We start from the raw sequence: 6,865 nt of genomic DNA, 5'->3' as shown, positions 1-6,865 counted from the left end.
TCACTCATGTACACACAGAGCAGCGCACACAGGGAGCACCTCATGTACACACAGAGCAGGGCTCACAGGGAGAGCCTCACTCATGTACACACAGAGAGCGCCTCACTCATGTACACACAGAGCAGGGCACACAGGGAGAATCTCACTCATGTACACACAGCAGGGCACACAGGGAGCGCCTCACTCATGTACACACAGAGCAGGGCACACAGGGAGCGCCTCACTCATGTACACACACAGCAGGGCACACAGGGGGAGCCTCACTCATGTACACACAGAGCAGGGCACACAGGGGGAGCCTCACTCATGTACACACAGAGCAGGGCACACAGGGGGAGCCCCACTCATGTACACACAGAGCAGGGCACACAGGGAGAATCTCACTCATGTACACACAGAGCAGGGCACACAGGGAGAATCTCACTCATGTACACACAGCAGGGCACACAGGGAGCGCCTCACTCATGTACACACAGAGCAGGGCACACAGGGAGCGCCTCACTCATGTACACACAGAGCAGGGCACACAGGGAGCGCCTCACTCATGTATACACAGAGCAGGGCACACAGGGGGCGCCTCACTCATGTATACACAGAGCAGGGCACACAGGGAGCGCCTCATGTACACACAGAGCAGCGCACACAGGGAGAATCTCTCTCATGTACACACAGAGCAGGGCACACAGGGAGCGCCTCACTCATGTACACACAGAGCAGCTCTCACAGGGAGCGCCTCATGTACACACAGAGCAGCGCACACAGGGAGCGCCTCACTCATGTACACACAGAGCAGGGCACACAGGGAGCGCCTCACTCATGTATACACAGAGCAGGGCACACAGGGGGCGCCTCACTCATGTATACACAGAGCAGGGCACACAGGGAGCGCCTCACTCATGTACACACAGAGCAGGGCATACAGGGGGAGCCTCACTCATGTACACACAGAGCAGGGCACACAGGGAGAGCCTCACTCATGTACACACAGAGCAGGGCACACAGGGAGCGCCTCACTCATGTACACACAGAGCAGGGCACACAGGGAGCGCCTCACTCATGTACACACAGAGCAGGGCACACAGGGAGAGCCTCACTCATGTACACACAGAGCAGGGCACACAGGGAGCGCCTCACTCATGTACACACAGCAGGGCACACAGGGAGAATCTCACTAATGTACACACAGAGCAGGGCACACGGGGAGAGCCTCACTCATGTACACACAGCAGGGCACACAGGGAGAGCCTCACTCATGTACACACAGAGCAGCGCACACAGGGAGAATCTCACTAATGTACACAGAGCAGGGCACACAGGGAGTGCCTCACTCATGTACACACAGAGCAGCGCACACAGGGAGAATCTCACTAATGTACACACAGAGCAGGGCACACAGGGAGCGCCTCACTCATGTACACACAGAGCAGGGCACACAGGGAGCGCCTCACTCATGTACACACAGAGCAGGGCACACAGGGAGAGCCTCACTCATGTACACACAGAGCAGCGTACACAGGGGGAGCCTCACTCATGTACACACAGAGCAGCGCACACAGGGAGCGCCTCACTCATGTACACACAGAGCAGGGCACACAGGGAGAGCCTTACTCATGTAGACACAGAGCAGGGCACACAGGGGGAGCCTCACTCATGTACACACAGAGCAGCGCACACAGGGAGCGCCTCACTCATGTACACACAGAGCAGGGCACACAGGGAGCGCCTCACTCATGTACACACAGAGCAGCGCACACAAGGAGAATCTCACTCATATACACAGAGCAGGGCACACAGGGAGCGCCTCACTCATGTACACACAGAGCAGCGCACACAGGGAGCACCTCATGTACACACAGAGCAGGGCTCACAGGGAGAGCCTCACTCATGTACACACAGAGAGCGCCTCACTCATGTACACACAGAGCAGGGCACACAGGGAGAATCTCACTCATGTACACACAGCAGGGCACACAGGGAGCGCCTCACTCATGTACACACAGAGCAGGGCACACAGGGAGCGCCTCACTCATGTACACACACAGCAGGGCACACAGGGGGAGCCTCACTCATGTACACACAGAGCAGGGCACACAGGGGAGCCTCACTCATGTACACACAGAGCAGGGCACACAGGGGGAGCCCCACTCATGTACACACAGAGCAGGGCACACAGGGAGAATCTCACTCATGTACACACAGAGCAGGGCACACAGGGAGAATCTCACTCATGTACACACAGCAGGGCACACAGGGAGCGCCTCACTCATGTACACACAGAGCAGGCACACAGGGAGCGCCTCACTCATGTACACACAGAGCAGGGCACACAGGGAGCGCCTCACTCATGTATACACAGAGCAGGGCACACAGGGGGCGCCTCACTCATGTATACACAGAGCAGGGCACACAGGGAGCGCCTCATGTACACACAGAGCAGCGCACACAGGGAGAATCTCTCTCATGTACACACAGAGCAGGGCACACAGGGAGCGCCTCACTCATGTACACACAGAGCAGCTCTCACAGGGAGCGCCTCATGTACACACAGAGCAGCGCACACAGGGAGCGCCTCACTCATGTACACACAGAGCAGGGCACACAGGGAGCGCCTCACTCATGTATACACAGAGCAGGGCACACAGGGGGCGCCTCACTCATGTATACACAGAGCAGGGCACACAGGGAGCGCCTCACTCATGTACACACAGAGCAGGGCATACAGGGGGAGCCTCACTCATGTACACACAGAGCAGGGCACACAGGGAGAGCCTCACTCATGTACACACAGAGCAGGGCACACAGGGAGCGCCTCACTCATGTACACACAGAGCAGGGCACACAGGGAGCGCCTCACTCATGTACACACAGAGCAGGGCACACAGGGAGAGCCTCACTCATGTACACACAGAGCAGGGCACACAGGGAGCGCCTCACTCATGTACACACAGCAGGGCACACAGGGAGAATCTCACTAATGTACACACAGAGCAGGGCACACGGGGAGAGCCTCACTCATGTACACACAGCAGGGCACACAGGGAGAGCCTCACTCATGTACACACAGAGCAGCGCACACAGGGAGAATCTCACTAATGTACACAGAGCAGGGCACACAGGGAGTGCCTCACTCATGTACACACAGAGCAGCGCACACAGGGAGAATCTCACTAATGTACACACAGAGCAGGGCACACAGGGAGCGCCTCACTCATGTACACACAGAGCAGGGCACACAGGAGCGCCTCACTCATGTACACACAGAGCAGGGCACACAGGGAGAGCCTCACTCATGTACACACAGAGCAGCGTACACAGGGGGAGCCTCACTCATGTACACACAGAGCAGCGCACACAGGGAGCGCCTCACTCATGTACACACAGAGCAGGGCACACAGGGAGAGCCTTACTCATGTAGACACAGAGCAGGGCACACAGGGGGAGCCTCACTCATGTACACACAGAGCAGCGCACACAGGGAGCGCCTCACTCATGTACACACAGAGCAGGGCACACAGGGAGCGCCTCACTCATGTACACACAGAGCAGCGCACACAAGGAGAATCTCACTCATGTACACACAGCAGGGCACACAGGGAGCGCCTCATGTACACACAGAGCAGGGCACACAGGGAGTGCCTCACTCATGTACACACAGGGGGAGTCTCACTCATGTACACACAGAGCAGGGCACACAGGGAGCGCCTCACTCATGTACACACAGAGCAGCGCACACAAGGAGAATCTCACTCATATACACACAGCAGGGCACACAGGGAGCGCCTCATGTACACACAGAGCAGGGCACACAGGGAGCGCCTCACTCATGTACACACAGAGCAGGGCACACAGGGGGAGCCTCACCCATGTACACACAGAGCAGGGCACACAGGGAGTGCCTCACTCATGTACACACAGAGCAGGGCACACAGGGGGAGCCTCACTCATGTACACACAGAGCAGGGCACACAGGGAGCGCCTCACTCATGTACACACAGAGCAGCGCACACAAGGAGAATCTCACTCATATACACAGAGCAGGGCACACAAGGAGCGCCTCACACATGTACACACAGAGCAGCGCACACAGGGAGCACCTCACTCATGTACACACAGAGCAGCGCACTCAGGGAGCGCCTCATGTACACACAGAGCAGGGCTCACAGGGAGAGCCTCACTCATGTACACACAGAGAGCGCCTCACTCATGTACACACAGAGCAGGGCACACATGGGAGCCTCACTCATGTACACACAGAGCAGGGCACACAGGGAGAATCTCACTCATGTACACACAGAGCAGGGCACACAGGGAGAATCTCACTCATGTACACACAGCAGGGCACAAAGGGAGCGCCTCACTCATGTACACACAGAGCAGGGCACACAGGGAGCGCCTCATGTACACACAGAGCAGGGCTCACAGGGAGAGCCTCACTCATGTACACACAGCAGGGCACACAGGGAGCGCCTCACTCATGTACACACAGAGCAGGGCACACAGGGGGAGCCTCACTCATGTACACACAGAGCAGGGCACACAGGGAGAATCTCACTCATGTACACACAGAGCAGGGCACACAGGGAGAGCCTTACTCATGTACACACAGAGCAGGGCACACAGGGAGAGCCGTACTCATGTACACACAGAGCAGCGCACACAGGGAGAATCTCTCTCATGTACACACAGAGCAGGGCACACAGGGAGCGCCTCACTCATGTACACACAGAGCAGGGCACACAGGGGGAGCCTCACTCATGTACACACAGAGCAGGGCACACAGGGAGAATCTCACTCATGTACACACAGAGCAGGGCACACAGGGAGAACCTTACTCATGTACACACAGAGCAGGGCACACAGGGAGAGCCGTACTCATGTACACACAGAGCAGCGCACACAGGGAGAATCTCTCTCATGTACACACAGAGCAGGGCACACAGGGAGCGCCTCACTCATGTACACAGAGCAGCTCTCACAGGGAGCGCCTCATGTACACACAGAGCAGCGCACACAGGGAGCGCCTCACTCATGTACACACAGTGCAGGGCACACAGGGAGCGCCTCACTCATGTATACACAGAGCAGGGCGCACAGGGGGAGCCTCACTCATGTACACACAGAGCAGGGCACACGGGGAGCCTCACTCATGTACACACAGAGCAGGGCACACAGGGAGAGCCTCACTCATGTACACACAGAGCAGGGCACACAGGGAGCGCCTCACTCATGTACACAGAGCAGGGCACACAGGGAGCGCCTCACTCATGTACACACAGAGCAGGGCACACAGGGAGCGCCTCACTCATATACACACAGCAGGGCACACAGGGGGAGCCTCACTCATGTACACACAGAGCAGGGCACACAGTGGGAGCCTCACTCATGTACACACAGAGCAGGGCACACAGGGAGCGCCTCATGTACACACAGAGCAGCGCACACAGGGAGCGCCTCACTCATGTACACACAGAGCAGCGCACACAGGGAGAGCCTCACTCATGTACACACAGAGCAGGGCACACAGGGGGAGCCTCACTCATGTACACACAGAGCAGCGCACACAGGTGGAGCCTCACTCATGTACACACAGAACAGGGCACACAGGGGGAGCCTCACTCATGTACACACAGAGCAGGGCACACAGGGAGCGCCTCACTCATGTACACACAGAGCAGGGCACACAGGGAGCGCCTCACTCATGTACACACAGAGCAGCGCACACAGGGAGCGCCTCACTCATGTACACACAGAGCAGCGCACACAGGGAGAGCCTCACTCATGTACACACAGAGCAGCGCACACAGGGAGCGCCTCACTCATGTACACACAGAGCAGCGCACACAGGGAGCGCCTCACTCATGTACACACAGAGCAGCGCACACAAGGAGAATCTCACTCATGTACACACAGAGCAGCGCACACAGGGAGATCCTCACTCATGTACACACAGAGCAGCGCACACAGGGAGAGCCTCACTCATGTACACACAGAGCAGCGCACACAGGGAGAGCCTCACTCATGTACACACAGAGCAGCGCACACAGGGGGAGCCTCACTCATGTACACACAGAGCAGCGCACACAGGGAGAGCCTCACTCATGTACACACAGAGCAGCGCACACAGGGGGAGCCTCACTCATGTACACACAGAGCAGGGCACACAGGGAGAGCCTCACTCATGTACACACAGAGCAGGGCACACAGGGAGAGCCTCACTCATGTACACACAGAGCAGGGCACACAGGGAGCGCCTCACTCATGTACACACAGAGCAGGGCACACAGGGAGCGCCTCACTCATGTACACACAGAGCAGGGCACACAGGGAGCGCCTCACTCATGTACACACAGAGCAGGGCACACAGGGAGCGCCTCACTCATGTACACACAGAGCAGCGCACACAGGGAGCTGGGACTTCATCTCTCCTGTGACCTCTCTGGACACAGCTTCAGTTTCTACAGCAGCTGCTGTGATTAAGTCAGCGCAGCGCCCTTATAAATAGGAATCCTTGCCGTAAGTGGGGATATTTTCGCCCCATCCCATCGCTGCCCAGGCAACACAATCCCAAAATACACACCTTTTTTTTTTTTACTGGAAAATTATTTTTACAGCCTGCACATGGGGCCAACGCGCCCGTCCGTCCGTGTGTTACCCAGGGGTGACGGTGACAGGGAGAGGTGACAATCTGTGACTCAGCAACGCAAACTCCTACTGAATGTGCTGGCAGGGTATCTCCCCTTTGTTCGGGAAGATTTAAACCCCATTCATTTGAAACCTGCGTGTGCAATAGTATGTGTGAAAATGTATGTCTCATGAGGTGTCAGAGAAGCCCCCTCCCCCTGAGGTGTCAGAGAAGCCCCCTCCC

The sequence above is a fragment of the Ascaphus truei genome, chromosome 11, assembly GCF_040206685.1.
Source record: "Ascaphus truei isolate aAscTru1 chromosome 11, aAscTru1.hap1, whole genome shotgun sequence".
Taxonomy (NCBI): domain Eukaryota; kingdom Metazoa; phylum Chordata; class Amphibia; order Anura; family Ascaphidae; genus Ascaphus; species Ascaphus truei.
Note: the sequence above shows the minus strand (reverse complement) of the source record.